General features: G+C 44.2%; 1 long non-coding RNA gene across 1 annotated transcript; it reads left to right on the top strand.

The window, feature by feature from the left end:
• The first annotated feature begins 740 nt into the window (after positions 1-740).
• Positions 741-12,454, top strand: LOC121531329. Its single transcript, XR_005994126.1, has 4 exons — positions 741-824; positions 11,236-11,301; positions 11,744-11,818; positions 12,153-12,454. It is a non-coding gene; the product is annotated as an uncharacterized LOC121531329 (long non-coding RNA).
• The last annotated feature ends 8,631 nt before the right edge of the window (positions 12,455-21,085 follow it).

Consider the following 21,085-nt stretch of genomic DNA (forward strand, 5'->3'; position numbering starts at 1 on the left):
TTACCACGGTGGGTATGAGTACAATATCTCACTTGAATCAGCAAACATAAACCTGGCCTACCAAGGCAGACCTGAAAACATGAAATCATCATGCATAGCCTAATATCAGGGTGGGTATGAATACTTCTAAAAAGTGGGATACATTTGTGAAAATGAGGCGGGCGAATTGGGCGTCTACTCATCAATCTGCGGGGCACATTTAATCCCTGAGAACTTCCACAGCTATCAACAATGGAAGGAGGGCTTCAGCAAGAAGTTGCTTCTCAACGTGGATGCTGTCCCCACCATTAACGTGGCTTCTAAAGCATCTCAAACAGCCTGCAGCACCTGCAGAGACCGCAAGCATTGTCCCTGGCATGGAAGTGAAAGAGCTAGCTATGCTAACGTTAGCTAGCTATAGAGCTACCACATTTAGCTTGCATCTTACATTTTACATTTTAGTCACATTAGCAGACGCTCTTATCCAGAGCGACTTACAGTTAGTGAGTGCATACATTTTTCATACTGGCCCCCCGTGGGAAAGGAACCCCCAACCCTGGCGTTGCAAATGCCATGTTCTACCATCTAAATAACACTGATAAAACGAACCAAATGTAAACATGTCTGGCAGCTGTTGGTTGCTAACTGCTGATGCTGTCATAGATAGTACAAGCCAATGGGAAAGAGTAGTTGTCATGGTGTTTGTGGTGGCTGCATATTGCGTGGTATTTCGGCTCTGGGGGGTTTCTTTACGGACCACAGAGGACTGCAGAGTGCGGGCTAAACTGAAATGCTGAGGGCTAAACTGATTACAGATCGGGTGGCATTTCGGAGAAGCCCCGGAGGTATGCTTTCTTTGGAGGGATAGATTGTGGATTTTGGTCCATGGGAAAGTAGGATCAATGTGGTCACAATCAGTAGCGGTGCGTTGGTAAAATCATTGGGGAAGCCAAGCCAGGAAAACATTGCCATATTACAACCTATGTGTTGTGAAAATTGCGTTGTTGCTCTATAACCTGTTAGTTCATATGCTTTGCCACCATGATATATAGGCCTAAGGCCGAGACAATAAGAAGACAGTGGCAGAATAAATTCAACCACACCTGTGTTTCCTCACAAAAAAGGAGAGCAACATCTGTCCGGTGAAGTCCACAAAGCATGTTGCATGTAGCAAGCAGTTACATGACCTACAGCATGGTCAAGCAAGTTAATGTTTCCGACATTTTCGGACTACTAACCAACCATTGATTTAGAACCATGGAGAGTTAAAGCAAGTCGCAAAGAAAGCAGGAGCTGCCTCCACTATTCCAGCACCATTTCAACTTGAACATTTTAACATCAAATCACCTATGCTTAGTCTAATACAGTGACAACTAAAAGATACCAAAAACAATTGAGTCCAATCATTGTAAGCTAAATAGGATGTGGCTGTCTATGGTACCCCCTGTATATATAGCCTCCCTACTGTTATTTTATTTTACTTCTGCTCTTTTTTTCTCAACACTTTTTTGTTGTTTTATTCTACTTTTTTATAAATAATAAATGCACTGTTGGTTAAGGGCTGTAAGTAAGCATTTCACTGTAATGTCTGCACCTGTTGTATTCGGCACATGTGGCCAATAAAATTTGATTTGATTTGATTTGATTTCTATGTGTGCTTGCTTGCAAATAAATAAAATAAACATGTTGACTCACCCTACGTGTAGAAAAGGGGGGGGGGGGGGTCTAGGTGAGGAGGAGGATTATTGAAGATACTATTTGAAGAGGTAGGGTTTCAGATGTTTTTGGAAGATGGGCAGAGACTCTGCTGTCCTAGCTTCAGGGGGAAGCTGGTTCCACCATTTGGATGCCAGGACAGAGAGGAGCTTGGACTGGGCTGAGTGACCTGAGGTGGCAGAACGGAGTGCTTGGGTTGGGGTGTAGGGTTTGAGCATAGCCTGAAGGTAGGGAGGGGCAGTTCCTCTTGCTATTCTGTAGGTAAGCACCATGGCCTTATAGTGGTTGCGAGCTTCGACTGGAAGCCAGCCGAGTGCGGAGGAGCGGGGTGACATAAGGGAACTTGGGAAGGTTGAAAGCCAGGCGGGCTACAGCGTTCTGGATAAGTTGCAGGGGTTTGATGGCACAAGCCAGGAGCCCAGCCAACAGTGAGTTGCAGTAGTCCAGACGGGAGAGGACAAGTGCCTGGTTTAGGACCTGCGTTGCTTCCTGTGTGAGGTAGGGTCGTACTCTACGGATGTTGTAGAGCATGAACCTGCAGGAGCGGGTCACTGCTTTGATGTTTGCAGAGAACGACAGGGTGTTGTCCAGGGTGACGCCAAGGTTCTTTGCACTCTGGGAGGGCGACACTGTGGAGTTGTCAACCGTGATGGAGAGGTCTTTGAGCAGGCAGGCCTTCCCCATGGAGGAAGAGCAGTTCCGTCTTGTTGAGTTTGAGGTGGTGGGCCGACATCCAAGTTGAGATATCTGCCAGGCACGCAGAGATGCGTGTCACCACCTGGGTGTCAGAAGGGGGAAGGAGAAAAGTAGTGCAGACACAGATCCTCTTCACGTCACCTGGTAGAAGCGGCCTGCCAGGCAGGATGCAATCCAAGAGTGTGCAGTGCCTGAGACGCCCAGCCTTGAGAGGGTGGAGAGGAGGATCTGATGGTTCACGGTGTCGAAGGCAGCGGATAGATCTAGGAGGATGAGAACAGAGAAGAGAGAGCCAGCTTTGGCAGTGCGGAGAGTCTCCGTGACACAGAGAAGAGCAGTCTCGGTTGAATGACCCGTTTTGAAGCCTGACTGGTTAGGGTCAAGAAGATTGTTCTGAGAGAGATAACGAGAAAGTTGATCAGAGACGGTACGCTCAAGTCGTTTGGAAAGAAAAGAAAGAAGGGATACAGGTGAATAGTTTTTGACGTCAGATGAGTCGAGTGTTGGTTTCTTGAGGAGGGGAGCAACTCGGGCCATTTTTAAGTCATAGCGGATGCAACCAGTGGTCAGGGATGAGTTGATAAGGGAAGTGAGGAATGGGAGAATGTCTCCAGAGATGGTCTGGAGAAGGGAGGAGGGGATGGGGTCGAGCGGGCAGGTTGTCGGGCGGCCAGACCTCACTAGTCGCAGGATGTCATTTGGAGAGAGGGGAGAAAGAGGTCAAGGCGTAGGGTAGTTCTGTGTGAGTGAGACCAGTGGACTCAATAGGCTGAGTGAATGAGTAGCGGAGAGTGAAAGGATGATAGGTCCTCCGGAAGTTTAGTTTTCCTCCATTTTCGCTTAGCTGCCATTTTCGCTCAGTTAACTTCCATCCTCTCAGGCAAGGGGCACAATGCAAGGGGCACAATGTATGAATTTATGATTGAATCAGAATCGCCGTTATAATCATTGGCCAGTATGGAGAATTAAGTAAAACCACAAGTCCAAATCTCTATCCTCCATGACTAATTTAGGAAAGGGACAATTTTAGCTAGCTAGCTAGTCACCGGAGGACAACAACACAATGAGATGCAACAATTCACATTTTTTCTGTCAATGACTTTTGGCTTTTGATGTGATGTGATTGGTGTGAAGCCAAATCCAAACTTGCTTCCCTTGACACTCTTTTTTTGGTGCGCCAGTACAATTCACAGTTGAGCTCACTCAGTTTAGCTCAACGCTGATTGGCTATTATTTTATTTTAAAAATACAACAAGGGAGGCCAAATGCTCGCTGGCTTCCCTTGCATTCAATGCTACGGCGTCAACAATATCATACTCTTTTTGACCAGACAGCATCAGATAGATGGGGTACACATACAGAGACAGAGGGGCACTGTTTTGCTCGCTCGGATGCTTTCTCTGGTGATATACATTCAGCCTCTTGCGAATTGAAGGAAAATTAAGAAACACAGAGAGAGGAAAGATAAAAAAATAAAAATAAAAATATATTGTTACATTATTTGGGGAAGCCTGGCTTTCCTTGGCAACCATGAATACATGCTACTGGTCACAGTTGCTTCTTGTTGAAGAGGCTAACGTTAACTTGCTATAGCTAGCTATCCTCTTCCTCCATTTATGGATTAATTTGTGGCTATTTCTTTCTAGCTGGCAAAATAAGAGTGTTAGATTTTGTTTGTGTACTGCTTATATGTCGATAACATAGCTACGTTTGTCACTGGTATGGGCTAGTAAATATCCTAAACCTAGCCAGTCAGACAGTGATAGCCGCAAGCTAAAACCGGCAGAGAGAGGGAGGAGAGGATTCACTTTCTTTCATCTACTGGTGGCTTACTCATGTTCACTCCAATATGTTTTTCCACATATAATTAAATTAGATTTGTATTCTATAAAGATTGTAATGATGTCAATATGATGTGAATATTGTAGAAAAAGACTCACAGCCGTTTACCATACTAAAAAGTGAAGTGCCACTTAATGCGCACCAGTTTACCATGTACAGTAGGGTAGGGCAATATGTTCCTCCACCGTGTGAGGCATAGAAATTACGATCTTGTGGTCGGGGCTTTCCGGCAGTCTTCATGGTTTTTATATGTGGGGAGCATAAATTGTATAAACTAACAAATACGTTTTCAAGTTAGGACGCATGTATTTTAGGTAATATATAGCACCAACTACATACATAAATATCTGATAAGGTCCATTATCTGCTACATGGACTTTAAGTTGATTTAAAACATTACATTGATTGCAATGGCTTGCACTGTAGCCTTCAAAGTTATCCAGTGCAAAAAGAGTGGGGTTTGCTAGCCTGGTGCTTGAAGCATGCCTCGCGAAGGTGCTTCCAGTCCTTCTATCTGTCTTTAACAAATTAGCCTACCATAGTGGTCTCGGGGAAACATCTACACATTTTACAGAAAACAGCGTCCCCTGTCGAACTGTATTCCAGCCAATATAAATTGTCCATACCTTTTCCATGAGAAACACCACAATTTTCCATTGATCACTGTAGTAGTAGCCATGCTAACCTCCTCATGGGCTGACATGTTAGCATCCTCATGGGCTCCAACAGCATTTTTCAACATTTTGGATTAGTCAGGAGGCAGTACAAACAACAAATCAAATTCATTTATTTCATTTCAAAATATAGTTTAAGCCATCCTGATTGGATTGGCCAGTTTTCAATCTGGCAGGGCCTCTGCCCGGCCTGGACCTGCCGTGGCTTCGCCTCTGACTACATGAGAACATGGATGAAGTTAAGCATGAATGTATGCATGCACACACACATGCAGGTACACGTGTACACACGCACACACACACACACACACACACACACATGCGCACACACGCACACACATGCGCACACACGCACACACATGCGCACACACACACACTGTTTGCCTGTTTATGTGGTGAGCGTGCGTCAGAGCCCAGGTGTGTGTCACTGGGTTTGTAGGGGTGATATGTCAGATCAAGCCATTAAAGGTTCAGTGAGTCACAAATTCCCGGAACATTGTGGACATTGTGGTTGTATTATTATATGTAAGATATACTTTTTGCTAGAATTTTAATTTCCAACTACAGCTCCCGAAGCATCACCCAGGTGCAGAGCCGCCGGAAAAAAAGTGACAAGACAGCATTTGCCCCAATACTTTTCAATCAAAGCAGCATTATTGAACGTGTTTACCAGACATATTCCTACATTCCCCTCATAGAAAAATGCAGAAAAACTTTTTGCAACGGAAAAGAAAGCATACGTTTCTTATTAGACAAGTTGACATAGTACCTCCCCCAATTTCAGCCAGTTTGCCTCTGTTTTGTATAGTGAATAGAACCCGGTCCCTGGGATTTCACATGGTAACCCCCACGCTCGCTGCGACAGGAAGTCTAGAGTTTTTGCTCGCCTGAGTTAGAATACCTCATGATTAACTGCAGACCATACTATTTACCAAGATAATTTTCATCTATATTTTTCGTAGCTGTCTATTTACCACCACAAACCGATGCTGGCACTGAGACAGCACTCAATGAGCTGCATAGTGCCATAAGCAAACAAGAAAATGCACATCGAGAGGCAGCGCTTCTCGTGCCCGGTGATTTTCATGCAGGGAAACTGAAATCCGTTTTACGTCATTTTTACCAGCATGTCACCTGTGCAACTAGAGGCGACAAAACTCTTGATCACCTTTACACCACACACAGAAATGCATACAAGGCTCTCCCTCACTCACACTTTCGTAAATCTGACCATAACTCTATCCTCCTGATTCCTGCTTAAAAGCAAAAACTCAAACAGGAAGTACCAGTGACACGCTCACGGAAGTGGTCCGATACAGCGGATGCAAAGCTACAGGACTGTTTCGATAGCACAGACTGGAATATGTTCCCGGGATTCTTCCGATAACATTGAGGAGTTTAACACATCAGTCACCGGCTTCATTAATAAGTGCATCAACGACGTCTTCCCCACAGTGACCGTACGTACATGTCCCAACCAGAAGCCATGGATTACAGGCAACATCCACACTGAGCTAAAGGCTAGAGCTGCCGCTTTCAAGGAGCGGGACTCTAATCCGGATGCTTATAAGAAATCCCGCTACAACCTCCGACGAGCCATCAATCAGGCAAAGCGTCAATACAGGACTAAGATTGAATCCTACTATGCCGACTCTGACGCTCATCGCATGTGGCATGGCTTGCAAACTATCACGGGGCCGCCCCTCTGTTCTAGTGGACCCCGGGTTAGGACGCACCAGACACCGCTGAAGCTGGTGTCCCTCCAGGCCACAATAGGGACAGAGCCCCAGCTGTCTCTGGCGATGCCGCTCTGCCGCGGAGAGGTGCGTGGCCCCCATCTCCATAGGTTCAGGCTCTGCCACAGGACAGCCAAAGGAGGGAGACGAGTGGCGAGGTGAACACCGACGCTCCCGAAGAAGGTTATCCAGACGGATGGCCATCGAGATGAGAGTGTCCAAGGATAGGTTGTTAACTCGACATGCCAACTCTGTCTGGACCTCCTCGCACACTCCACTGCAGAATAGAGTGTGGCGCGCTGGCTCATTCCATCCGCTGGAGGATGCCACAGTCCGAAAGGTGAGGGCGTACTCCACCGCGATCTGGGCACCCTGATGGGGCGCAGGTGTGCATAATGAGGATTGCCAGGTGTGCGTAATGATGGGTTGCCAGGACCAGTGGTTAGTAGACTGGCGACGATGAACGCCGGAGAGGGGGAGCGGAAGTAGATGTGACAGTCATCTGCCCTCTTGGTGCTGGCTTCGGCTGCAGCTTAGCTTCTAATGTTAGCTAAATCCAACTCTTTGTTTTGAATCCTCTTAGCTATATTCCGGTTGAAACATGTATGGTTAAATGTCACCATGTAGCTAATAGAACATCAAAAAATGCTCCATGTTCGAATTCATGTTGATTAGAGGAATCACTTGAAGCCATTGCGTCTGGTCAGTTCTTTCAGTTTGCCCAAAGGATTGCGTTGTTAGTGTCCACCTCCATTAAAAAAAACCTGCCTTGGGGGAGGGACGGGGGCCAGAGCACGAAGCACCGGCCAACACAAGTTGTAGTCTTTCAGAGACTGGAAAAAAATGTGTCTGCTTGTATATTTAGCAATGAATCCACTGATAGGGCGTCCAACAGCTCTATCGAACAAGGACAACCATATCTACACGCACAAAAATGTATAGTGCGGTCAGTATAACATAGAGCCTTCGTGAAATGCCACAAAGCAGGACTACATCAATACACCGGCAGCCGTCATAGGGTGTGTCATTCAGCGCACCAAGCCCAGACCTGCCTTCCTCCTGGGCAATTATGTGTGAAACACATCTCACTGTCCTAGAAATGCCTTGGACGATGAAAACAAGGCCAAATTCCCCCCCTTAAATAGGTTAACATTCACAAGGCCGCAGGGCCAGATGGATTACCAGGACGTGTATTCAGAACATGCGCTGACCAGCTGGCAAGTGTCTTCACTGACATTTTCAGTCTGTAATACCTATAGGTTTCAAGCAGACCACCCTAGTCGCTCTGCCCAAGAATGCCAAGGTAACCTGTCTAAATGACTATCATCCCGTAGCACTCTGTAGCCATGAAATGCTTTGAAAGGCTGGTCATGGCTTACATCAGCACCATCCCAGACACCCTTAGTGTGTTTAGTCCCCTCCTGTTCACTGGCCGCGCACGACGGTGGTATGCCTGCTCACCGACGACGATGAGACCACCTATAGGGAGGAGGTCAGTGACCTGACAGTGTGGTGCCAGGACAGCAACCTCCTCCTCAACGTCAGCAAGACAAAGGAGCTAATTGTGGACTACAGGAAACGGAGGGCCGAGCACGCCCCCCCATCCAGATCGATGGGGCTGTAGTGGAGCGGGTTGAGAGCTTCAAGTTCCTCTGTGTCCACATCACTAAGGAATTAACATGGTCCACACACACCAACACAGTCGTGGAGAAGGCACGACAACACCTCTTCCCCCTCAGGAGGCTGAAAAGATTTGGCATGGGCCCTCAGATCCTCAAAACGTTCTACAGCTGCACCATTGAGAGCATCTTGACTGGCTGCATCACCAATTGTTATTGCAACTGCTTGGCATCCGACCCCAAGGCGCTACAGAGGGTAGTGTGTACGGCCCAGTACATCACTGGGGCCGAGCTTCCTGCCATCAAGGACCTCTAGACAAGGCGGTGTCAGAGGAAGGCCTCCAGCCACCCAAGTCATAGACTGTTCTCTCTGCTACCGCACGGCAAGCGGTACCGATGCACCATGTCTGGAACCAACAAGACCCTGAACAGCTTCTACCCCCAAGCCATAAGACTGCTAAATAATTAACCAATTAGCTACCCGGACTATCTGCATTGACCCCTTTTGCACTAACACTTTTGACTCATCATATACACTGCTGCTACTGCTTATTATCTATCCTGTTGTCTAGTCACTTTACCCCTACCTATACAGTGGCTTGCGAAAGTATTCACCCCCCTTGGCATTTTTCCTATTTTGTTGCCTTACAACCTGGAATTAAAATTGATTTTTTGGGGGTTTGTATCAGTTGATTTACACAACATGCCTACCACTTTGAAGATGCAAAATAAATTTTTTTGTGAAACAAACAAGAAATAAGACCAAAAAAACAGAAAACTTGAGCGTGCATAACTATTCACCCCCCCCAAAGTCAATACTTTGTAGAGCCACCTTTTGCAGCAATTACAGCTGCAAGTCTCTTGGGGTATGTCTCTATAAGCTTGGCACATCTAGCCACTGGGATTTATGCCCATTCTTCAAGGCAAAACTGCTCCAGCTCCTTCAAGTTGGATGGGTTCCGTTGGTGTACAGCAATCTTTAAGTCATACCACAGATTCTCAATTGGATTGTGGTCTGGGCTTTGACTAGGCCATTTTTTCCCCCACCTTTATTTAACCAGGTAAGCCAGTTGAGAACAAGTTCTCATTTACAACTGCGACCTGGCCATTCCAAGACATTTAAATGTTTCCCCTTAAATCACTTGAGTGTTGCATTAGCAGTATGCTTAGGGTCATTGTCCTGCTGGAAGGTGAACCTCCGTCCCAGTCTCAAATCTCTGGAAGACTGAAACAGGTTTCCCTCAAGAATTTCCCTGTATTTAGCACCATTCATCATTCCTTCAATTCTGACCAGTTTCCCAGTCCCTGCTGATGAAAAACATCCCCACAGCATGATGCTGCCACCACCATGCTTCACTGTGGGGATGGTGTTCTCGGGGTGATGAGAGGTGTTGGGTTTGCGCCAGACATAGCGTTTTCCTTGATGGCTAAAAAGCTCAATTTTAGTCTCATCTGACCAGAGTAAATTCTTCCATATGTTTGGGGAGTCTCCCACATGGCTTTTGGCGAACACCAAACGTGTTTTCGTATTTTTTTCTTTAAGCAATGGCTTTTTTCTAGCCACTCTTCCGTAAAGCCCAGCTTTGTGGCGTGTACGGCTTAAAGTGGTCCTATGGACAGATACTCCAATCTCCGCTGTGGAGCTTTGCAGCTCCTTCAGGGTTATCTTTGGTCTCTTTGTTGCCTCTCTGATTAATGCCCTTCTTTGCCTGGTCCGCGAGTTTTGGTGGGCGGCCCTCTCTTGGCAGGTTTGTTGTGGTGCCGTATTCTTTCCATTTTTAATAATGGATTTAATGGTGCTCCATGGGTTGTTCAAAGTTTCTGATATTTTTTTATAACCCAACCCTGATCTGTACTTCTCCACAACTTTGTCATTGACCTGTTTGGAGAGCTCCTTGGTCTTCATGGTGCTGCTTGCTTGGTGGTGCCCCTTGCTTAGTGGTGTTGCAGACTCTGGGGCCTTTCAGAACAGGTGTATATATATTGAGATCATGTGACAGTTCATGTGACACTTATATTGCACACAGGTGGACTTTATTTAAATAATTATGTGACTTCTGAAGGTAATTGGTTGCACCAGATCTTATTTAGGGGCTTCATAGCAAAGGGGGTGAATACAAATGCACGCACCACTTTTCCGTTATTAATTTTTTAGAATTGTTTGAAACAAGTAATTTTTTTTCATTTCACTTGACCAATTTGGACTATTTTGTTTATGTCCATTACATTAAATCCAAATAAAAATCCATTTAAAATACAGGTTGTAATGCAACAAAATAGGAAAAACGCCAAGGGGGATGAATACTTTTGCAAGGCACTGTATGTACATATCTACCTCAATTACCTCGTACCACTGCGCATTGACTCGGTACCCAGTGTATATAGCCAAGTTATAGTTACTCATTGTGCATTTATTCCTTGTCTATTCTTTTTTATATTTGTCTCTCTGCATTGTTGGGAAGTAATCATTTCTCTGTTAGTCTACACCTGTTGTTCATGAAGCATGTGACAAATAAAATTGGATTTGATTTGACAGGTGAGTTCACTTGTCAGTCACGGTGGTCTCCTAGTTATAGTCTACAGAGCCTCATCAACCACGCCTCTCAACAACTATGTTTGGTTGCACCAGCACCTCGTTGTTTGACTCTGCACTCTGCACTTGGTTTCTTTCTTCGCACACACTCTTCTCCTGCCTTCCTGGTTGCCTGCCTCATGAGAGAGCGAACACACATTTTCATGGAAAACAAGATATTTGTTAATAAAAGCAGTTTATCAAAGCGGTTTAGTCATCCTCTAAAACTAGCTAGAATGATCCAATATATAGCTAGATAGCTAACAAAACTACTAACATTAGCTTTAGTAGCCTAGCTAGATAGCTAGCTAGCTAACATTAGCTTGCTAGGTTGATGCAATCATGCAGCCAGCAGCTAAAGCTAATAATTTAAACTCACTGAATAAATGTGTTTGGCACAGGATATAGAAGATGATACAATCTGCTGTTGCTTCCCAAGGCCAAGGGATACCGAAGTTCCTGAAAAGGTTAGTCAGCCAGTTTTTTAGTCCAGTAATGTAGGCATATGATTCCACTGCTGGTCACAAAATGTTTTTGTCACAAATTTCACTGTCTTAAAAGTACAAATAAAAAAACTACAAATTCAGCCACAGACCAGTCTACACAGACAATATGAACACAATATGAACACACAGACCCTGTATATAGCTTCCTCTCTTATTTCTTATGTCTCATATTTTCTTTATTAGACATATTTTTATTATCTTATTAGTTATACTACTTTGATATTGACAGTCTTTTTCAACTAGCTAGTGCATAGTGACACCTACTGATATGAACTGGTAATGCAGGTTTGGTTAGAATAGAGTGCAATAGAATGAGTGACATTCAATAAAATCTACTTCATGAAAAGGGGGATATAATGTTGAAAGTAGTTGTTTTAATGATTTTAATATATGGATTTTACAGGCATTCAGTTCCTACAGTGAGTGTCAGTGAACCAGTCTCTGGTGGGCCAGATGGAGACCAGGACAACAACACAAGGTTAGTGGTTTTATGACTTACACATTTAAAAAACGTTTTTACCAAGTCTACTGTGTACAAAAGAGCATTGAAGTTGTTGTCTCTGGCTCTTTTGATATCAGATTCAGAATTAATAATAACAAGGTTTGTGGTAGTTTGAAAGAGTTTGATCCACCTTAGGCCAGGAGTTTTCCAATTCACATGACCCGACAAGAAAACCCCCAGCCCTATAGCCATAGCACATATAATAATGACCTGACCAGGTCATGACGGTAGGAAAAACTCCAAGCCCCAGAAAATACATGTACGAATTTTGCCACACCCCTTTTGAACCTGTGGTACCAACTCTGCCCAGGTGGTTTCTTCTTTTCAGTAGTGGACGATCCAGCCTACCTACAGAGGAGGAATTGTGAACATCGAAGACGACGAGGTGCCCAATGAAGAGCTCCGTGGCCTGTCTGTCAGATGTGTCTACCTTCCTGCCTGGCTGTACCATCAATGCTCCCTCTGCTCAAGATACTACCTTTCCAAACTGCTTATCATCTAAAGCTGTGGAAGACCATCGCCCAAGAACTGCCAGATCTTCCTACATTTGTTTTGTTAAATTGTTTTCTGTTTGTTTAGTTTTTAAAGCGACTTTGAGATTCAACATGTAATGAAAAGCACTATATAAAATAAATATATTATTATTATTATTATTAAACATACCACCCTAGCCCTACAAAGCTGATTCAAATAATTAAAGCTTAATGGTGAGTTGGTTATTTGAATCAGCTGTGTAGTGCTAGGGCAAAAAACAAAACGCGGACACAGGGGGGGCAGGACTATGTTTGGGAAACCCTGCCACAGGGGACTGATTGTACACTGTCCAGGCCTCCTGCAGCCTCGGCAGGCTGGTGGTGAGTCTGTTTCCTCTCCACAGGACAGCATGGACAGACATGCCTCTCCAGCTCCACCACAGATTTAGGCGTGGTTCTGCGCTGGCCCAGTAATTGGTGCTAGTGTCGGGACAGGCACAGAGAGCACGGGAGGGGGTAGACTAAAGAGGGATATGAGGGAGTAAGGAAGGGCTACTGGTGTGTGCCTGTGTGCATCTTTCACCAATTGCAGTAGTTTGTAGAGAAAGCAAGGGAAGCAGGAGAAAGTGTAATACCCCACACATGTCAGTGACCACAGAGGGGGAGGCAGTGGATTGAATGGCGTATCTGCCAATAGAGCTTAAATTGTTCATTCTTTCTGTTTGTAATCTGTAAACATTACTAACTACAATGTAATTATACACACAGAGGAATTGACATTTTATTGCAACTATTCATTGGCCAATGTTGTGGACAAATCACATGATTGTCTCTGTCTAAGCTCTGCTATGAAACATCACTGATATGACATCAGGAAAACAACATTCCAATAAAACAACCGAAGAGGAGAAAAACCTCTAATGGTACAAATACTCTGGACCAGGACCACTGGACCTGCTGGCTGCTCACCTTACCTCACCTACCCAAACAAAACTGCTCCCCTCTCTCTCTCTCTCTCTCTCTCTCTCTCTCTCTCTCTCTCCCTCCCTCCCTCCCTCCCTCTCTCATACGCTTCCAGTCCACCACAGCTGGAGAGCACAGCCACTGAAGCCAATTAGCTGAAGCACTACAGAGTGCCTTTACTCAAGGGCTGATGGGCTCATTAAGCATTAAGAATTCATGACATTCAACTCCTCAATTTAGCAAGCATGGAGGCCCACGATTGGCTGAGGGAAAATATATATTTTTTCCAAATCGACTTTTCTTTCAGGGCACAGTGAGAGGGAAATAAACAGTATGTGTGCTTGTATATGTAACTCCTTAGAAAACTTTGTTTAGCCTTGTGCTAAAAGAAAGGTGTTTATGTTCCTGAAAGGATCTGGCAGTCCGGGTTTGAGACAATTTACAAAAAGCCTCTTGTCACCTTATTATCATAGAATGCAACAGACTCACACTCTTTTTTTAAAAGACACACTCAATTACATTAACACAGCTTTCACACTAAAGGTACACATACACTTTAAAAAAACTACCTTGTTAATTCAAGGGACCATTCTACCCCTCATAAAAAGTAAAGTGTTGTGTGTCTTTGTGTGTGTGTTTGTGTATGTGTGTCTGCATGTGTGTGTCTATGTGTGCTTGTGTGTGTGAATGTGCGTGTCCGTGTGTGTGTCTATGTGTGTGTGTTTGTGTACAGTGGGGAAAAAAAGTATTTAGTCAGCCACCAATTGTGCAAGTTCTCCCACTTAAAAAGATGAGAGAGGCCTGTAATTTTCATCATATGTACACGTCAACTATGACAGACAAAATGAGAAAAAAATATCCAGAAACTCACATTGTAGGATTTTTAATGAATTTATTTGCAAATTATGGTGGAAAATAAGTATTTGGTCAACTTCAAACAAGCAAGATTTCTGGCTCTCACAGACCTGTAACTTCTTCTTTAAGAAGCTCCTCTGTCCTCCACTCGTTACCTGTATTAATGGCACCTGTTTGAACTTGTTATCAATATAAAAGACACCGGTCCACAACCTCAAACAGTCACACTCCAAACTCCACTATGGCCAAGACCAAAGAGCTGTCAAAGGACACCAGAAACAAAATTGTAGACCTGCACCAGGCTGGGAAGACTGAATCTGCAATAGGTAAGCAGCTTGGTTTGAAAAAAATCTACTGTGGGAGCAATTATTAGGAAATGGAAGACATACAAGACCACTGATAATCTCCCTCGATCTGGGGCTCCACGCAAGATCTCACCCCGTGGGGTCAAAATGATCACAAGAACGGTGAGCAAAAATCCCAGAACCACACGGGGGGACCTAGTGAATGACCTGCAGAGAGCTGGGACCAAAGTAACAAAGCCTACCATCAGTAACACACTACGCCGCCAGGGACTCAAATCCTGCAGTGTCAGACGTGTCCCCCTGCTTAAGCCAGTACATATCCAGGCCCGTCTGAAGTTTGCTAGAGTGCATTTGGATGATCCAGAAGAGGATTGGGAGAATGTCATATGGTCAGATGAAACCAAAATATAACTTTTTGGTAAAAACTTAACTCGTTGTGTTTGGAGGACAAAGAATGCTGAGTTGCATCCAAAGAACACCATACCTAGTGTGAAGCATGGGGGGTGGAAACATCATGCTTTGGGGCTGTTTTTCTGCAAAGGGACCAGGACGACTGATCCGTGTAAAGGAAAGAATGAATGGGGCCATGTATCGTGAGATTTTGAGTGAAAACCTCCTTCCATCAGCAAGGGCATTGAAGATGACACGTGGCTGGGTCTTTCAGCATGACAATGATCCCAAACACACCACCCGGGCAACGAAGGAGTGGCTTCGTAAGAAGCATTTCAAGGTCCTGGAGTGGCCTAGCCAGTCTCCAAATCTCAATCCCATAGAAAATCTTTGGAGGGAGTTGAAAGTCTGTGTTGCCCAGCGACAGCCCCAAAACATCACTGCTCTAGAGAAGATCTGCATGGAGGAATGGGCCAAAATACCAGCAACAGTGTGTGAAAACCTTGTGAAGACTTACAGAAAACGTTTGACCTGTGTCATTGCCAACAAAGGGTATATAACAAAGTATTGAGAAACTTTTGTTATTGACCAAATACTTATTTTCCACTATCATTTGCAAATAAATTCATTAAAAATCCTACAATGTGATTTTCTGGATTCTTTTCTTCTCATTTTGTCTGTCATAGTTGACGTGTACCTATGATGAAAATTACAGGCCTCTCTCATCTTTTTAAGTGGGAGAACTTGCACAATTGGTGGCTGACTAAATACTTTTTTTCCCCACTGTATGTGTGTCTGCATGTGTGTGTCTATGTGTGCTTGTGTGTGTGAATGTGCGTGTCCGTGTGTGTGTCTATGTGTGTGTGTTTGTGTATGTGTGTCTGCATGTGTGTGTCTATGTGTGCTTGTGTGTGTGAATGTGCGTGTCCGTGTGTGTGTCTATGTGTGTGTGTTTGTGTATGTGTGTCTGCATGTGTGTGTCTATGTGTGCTTGTGTGTGTGAATGTGCGTGTCCGTGTGTGTGTCCATGTGTGCTTGTGTGTGTGAATGTGCGTGTCCGTGTGTGTGTCTATGTGTGTGTCTATGTGTGTGCCTGGGGGGAGCAGGTGAAACAATAACCTGACAGAGATGAACGCCACATTTACCTGTGTAGACTCACCCTCTGTTAATGACTTTACAGACACTGTTACCGTGGCAACATGCAGATCTTACCCCCCCAGCGGTTGAAATATTGGGAGGATCAAAAGGACCCATTAATAACTTGATGAAGTGGAGTGCCCCCTCCCCTTTAAAACTAGCCTTTACGCGACAATTACACACATAAGAAAGGCATTCTGAAGAGAGCCACCTAAGAGAGAGCAGCTGGAGGGAGTAACGGAGAAGTATGTTACGCCAACAGATACCTGGCAGCTGCAGAGAGAGATCTGAGAGCAGGAAGCAGAGAGGGAAGACTACAGATGTAGGATCTTAATTTGAGCCAGTTTGCTACAGCAGGAAAATAATCCTGCAGCAACAGGAAATGTGAATTATTATGTGGATTATAATTAATGGGAATTTTTAGTAAGGGCAAATCAACGTTGACATTTTAAAGTGGAAATTACAAACGTTTGAAGCCTTTTTAAACCTTGAATACACTAAATGTTTGCATTTCTCAGCTACAAAAGAGTGATCAAATTAAGATTCTACATCTGTACAATGAGTCTGGCTGTGTTCAGCACTGTCTGGGACCGACTGCAGAGTTGAGAGCAAACAAACTGATAAACTAAATAGCACAGAGCAAGAGAGAGAGAGAGAGAGAGAGAGAGAGAGAGAGAGAGAGCGAGATGGCCAGTTCTACTCACTCACTCACCACAAGGGGATGTTTGCAGTAATTGACGGTATGATTTGGACAGCATGATTTCTTACAGTATCCCTGGACTCCTGAGAGCTCTCCAGCATCATGATACTAAGCACAGCTGGACACAACACAGCTTGGTGTGTGTGTATCTGCGAAGCAAATATGTCTTGAGGTGCTGAGAATAGGTGGGCATCAGCAACAGTGTTGTCTTTTGTGTGATGGCTGATATGGTGAGTAGTGTGTAGTATGTGTTGTATGTGTGTAGTGTGTGTAGTGTGAACGCAGGGCGAAGTGACTCCAGATGCAGGAAGCCGAGCCAACCTCTGACCTCCTCAGTGGCGATTTTAGCATGTGAGTTGGTTATTTGAATCAGCTGTGTAGTGGGGCAAATTCAACAAAACATTTTAGATGCATGCCAGCAAAACCACTACACAACATTGCATTATTTTATTAGGCCTATGTGGTCTAAAAACGAAGGAAAATACAATCACGAGGATGCATTTTTATAGACAATATACCGACTAGAAAGAGGCACGAGTTCCCGACTTGGAATTCCGAGTTGGATGACCGTTCAAAACTTATTTTGCCATTACAAGCTAATTTTTTCAGTTCCCAGTTGTCTTGAACGCACTGAAGTCTGAGGTTTCCCAGTTTCGAGTTTCCAGTTGTTTTGAACACGGCAGAAGTCATGCTGCATTGACAGCATGGCCAAATGATTCAACATTTTCTGGCCCATGGTGTTGCGTGTGAATGTTTATCCTTGTCACGACTTCGGCTGAGGCTGCCTCCCCTCCTTGTTCGGGTAGGCTTCGGCGTTCGTCGTCACCGGAGTACTAACCACTGCCTCCCCAATCATCATCACAATTGTCTTGTCTCGTTATCACACACACCTGGTTCTAATCCCCTCATTAGTCAGTGTATAAGTGTTCCCTCTGCCCCCTTGTCCTTGTGGGTGATTGTTTATTGTGAAGGTTAATGAAGCTCGTGGAGCTTGTGTATTTTGTTCGACGGGAGTATTTTCCTGTCTGCCTTGTATTTTCTAGTGCACCTGTTTTGTGCCCTGGAGTGTGTTTGACGCAGTTGTGCGTAAACCTGTATATTGCGGATTAAAGCCTGTTATTCTGTGATTTACCCTCCTGCGCCTGACTCCTTCAACACCACCTTATCACAATCCTTTTAAGCATGGAAAAGAGACCCTTTCAGACAGATGTTTGAAATCCTTAAACACAGACTTGGACCACACACCCTCTCCACCGAATAGCAGGCAAGGGAAGCAAAATAGTGATTGCTTTGCGACACTTGCAGTTAGCCATTAATTCCTTCCAAACCATTAATTGTTGAATTTGCGATTTCCGACTTGTTTTGTAATGTTTATGTCCAACGGCCGATGAGCACCGATACGTTTTATCTATAATTTGTCTTCATATGAAAAGGATTGAAAATAACTTGCCAGTAGATTGTCGAGGTATTTCATAATGATGACTGCTTGTCTAGCTTGCTAGCTAAGATTGTGAAAGTATGATGTTGACATGATCAGTCCAATCAAAGCTACAGTATATATAACGTGATTTGACGTCATTTTATCTGTGGCCAACAACCTTGAGCCTTCTTGGATGGGCACTTCTAATGTAAATCTATGGCAACACTTAAGGGGGCTTGAACTGCCTAGCTCTCCCTGTAGATTCTGCGGTGACGAATTAATGCCAAAATAACATGCAAAAAAACTAATTATTATTATTAAATTTTGCTAAACAGGTGGGGCTCAAAACAGGTGGGGCTCTGCCCCACCTACCCTGAATGACGGGTCGCCACTGGACCTCCTACAGAGAGGGACCCGCCACCTCCTCCCCCAACCGCTGGCTTTGTTAACCCCTCAGAGCGTCTCTTTTCATCTCATCATTTCATTTTTCATCCCTAGTTTGCTTTGATCTGCTCCCACTCTCCTGTTCTTTTCATATCCTTCTCACCTCCTCCTTCTCCTCCTCCTCCTCTATTCACTTGCTCTGTCTCTGTTATTACTTTCTGTGTTTGTTTTACAGATTTTCTCCACTCTCTCACTTTCTCACCTCTCTTGTGTTCTGTCTCTCTTTCACCCACACCCATCATTCAAGCCTTTCCCTTTTCTCCCAAATCCACATTTCAAAGTCAAATAACATCACTGGCAGAGCAAATAGGACATCTGCAGTGCCAAATCATTTCACACATTGGCATCTACATCAAAACAGAGACAAAGACAAAATACAATACAAATGTGATTGATCTGTCCCTCTTGCCTCCCTCTCCCTCCCTCTATCTTTCTCCTTGCTATGGTGCCCAGGTGTCGAGGAAGAGAACCTGTAATTGTGCAGTTGAGGGAGATGAGCGAGGAAGGGTTTTCTGTGCAGCTACTGGTTACATGAACAAGCTGACAGCTGGACACTGTCACCTATGAACTTTGCCCCATCCTTCAGATGTGTATTGCTCACTCTCTCGCAACCCCTCACTGGTTTTCCACAGACTCCAGCCTTGTGTTCAAGTGTTTTGTTGTGAGAGCATGTCACTCAGTTTCCCAATACAAGATTGGTAAGAGAACAAAGGGTCTTGCGTCCTTCAAACTAGAGAGCCTTGAGGGGCATGTCCGTAGTCTATTCAATATATGTTTGTGTTTACTGTTTACACAGTGGTGGTTGTGTTTCCTCTTTCTAGGGAAACACTGATTTGGAGTGTGGTAAATTTCAATTTCTCTCTTGAAACTGCGAGATAAAATAAAACCAAATGAGTTTACTGGACAGTATTGTTAGCTTAATGACTCTGACCTCTCCCCAAGCCCCCTTAACTATGGTTGTTCGAATTTACATCTATTTATGGTTTCCACTTATTTTCAAAGTATCACAGAGGGCACACTGTGCTATCTTAAAAATGTGTTCTGCCAGGCAAGGAATTAAAAGGATGTTCACCTGTCTCTGTGGCACAAATAGCCAATCACCACAGATACATTATACGAGAGAGAGAGAGAGCGAGAGAGAGAGAAATGCAGACAGGAGCAGTTTTTGTTGAGATGTGGTTAAGCGGTTTTCTCCGGTGATTAGCCTCGTTATTGACCTGCCTGTGGTCTAGTACAGTCTAATACAGAGTCTGATGCCTGCTCCTCTCATGGGACTGATGTGTATATCAGACACAGCATCAGCCTCTGGGCTGCTGAATGGAAGGAGACAAAGACTCTCTGAACATAGTATGCAGACCTGTTGGGGAGACACAATGCCAATATAAACAATCAATCACAACAGTGAGACTAAAAACAAAATGTGCCAAAGTCATTCACAGCACCTGGTTCAGCAAGGGATATTCTGTAATATGACAGGCCAAAGTAGTATGTTTTTGTATTTTATTAGGATCCCTATTAGATGTTGCAAAAGCAGCAACTACTCTTCCTGGGGTCCACACAAAACATGAAACATGACTTAATACAGAACATTAATAGATAAGAACAGCTGAAGGACAGAGCTACATCAATTTTAAAAAGGCACACGTAGCCTACATATCGATACATACACACAAAATATCTAGGTCAAATAGGGTTGAGGCATTGTGCTGTGAATTGTTGCTTTATCTGTTTTTTGAAACCAGGTTTGCTGTTCATTTGAGGAATATGAGATGGAACGGAGTTCCATGCAATAATGGCTCTATGTAATACTTTCTTGAATTTGTTCTGGATTTGGGGACTGTGAAAAGACCCCTGGTGGCATGTCTGGTGGGGTAAGTGTGTGTGTCAGAGCTGTGTGTAAATTGACTTTGCAAACAATTTGGGATTTTCAACACATTAGCACATTAGTGGTTTCTTAGTGCCACTGTGACCAAAACCACAGAAGTTTGTTTGTGTCAACTGGTGTCATCCTAAAATATAATACATCACTGGATTGACACTGTTTTGGTTCTTGTAAAGTAAAGTAGGCAAATCATTAATGCTAAGGGTAGTTGTAGAATGGCACATACAGTCATTATGCTAATGTTTGATGATCAGATCGTTAATGACCGGTGTGTGGATGAGACCATTAGTCACTCGGAGGAGTTGTTTATATCATAAATAGGTAAAAATGAGGTTTTAATGGCGCTCTGGGCTCCAGGGATAGAAGACTATAATTGTGGTCAGAGAAATCACACACTGTCTCCATATTGTCCTCTGTCTCAGTGAACAAAAGGAAAATGGCTTCTATGGCTAGCAGGGCCTTTGAGGGTCAAGCTATTATTGGTTGTGATATTTCCATCCATGGTGTAAATGGCTGATGTCAACCAATTTAGCAGTGGCCAAGGAAGATGAAGGGAGGCAGACAGCAACAGAGATGCTACAAAGAAAGTAAGGAAGAGGGGAGGAGAATGATAAGATAAGGTAACGTTTTAGGAGAAACTTTGTTGTACATGAATGGAATGCAACTTCAATGGT

This window comes from Coregonus clupeaformis, chromosome 19 (assembly GCF_020615455.1).
Source record: "Coregonus clupeaformis isolate EN_2021a chromosome 19, ASM2061545v1, whole genome shotgun sequence".
Classification (NCBI taxonomy): Eukaryota; Metazoa; Chordata; class Actinopteri; order Salmoniformes; family Salmonidae; genus Coregonus; species Coregonus clupeaformis.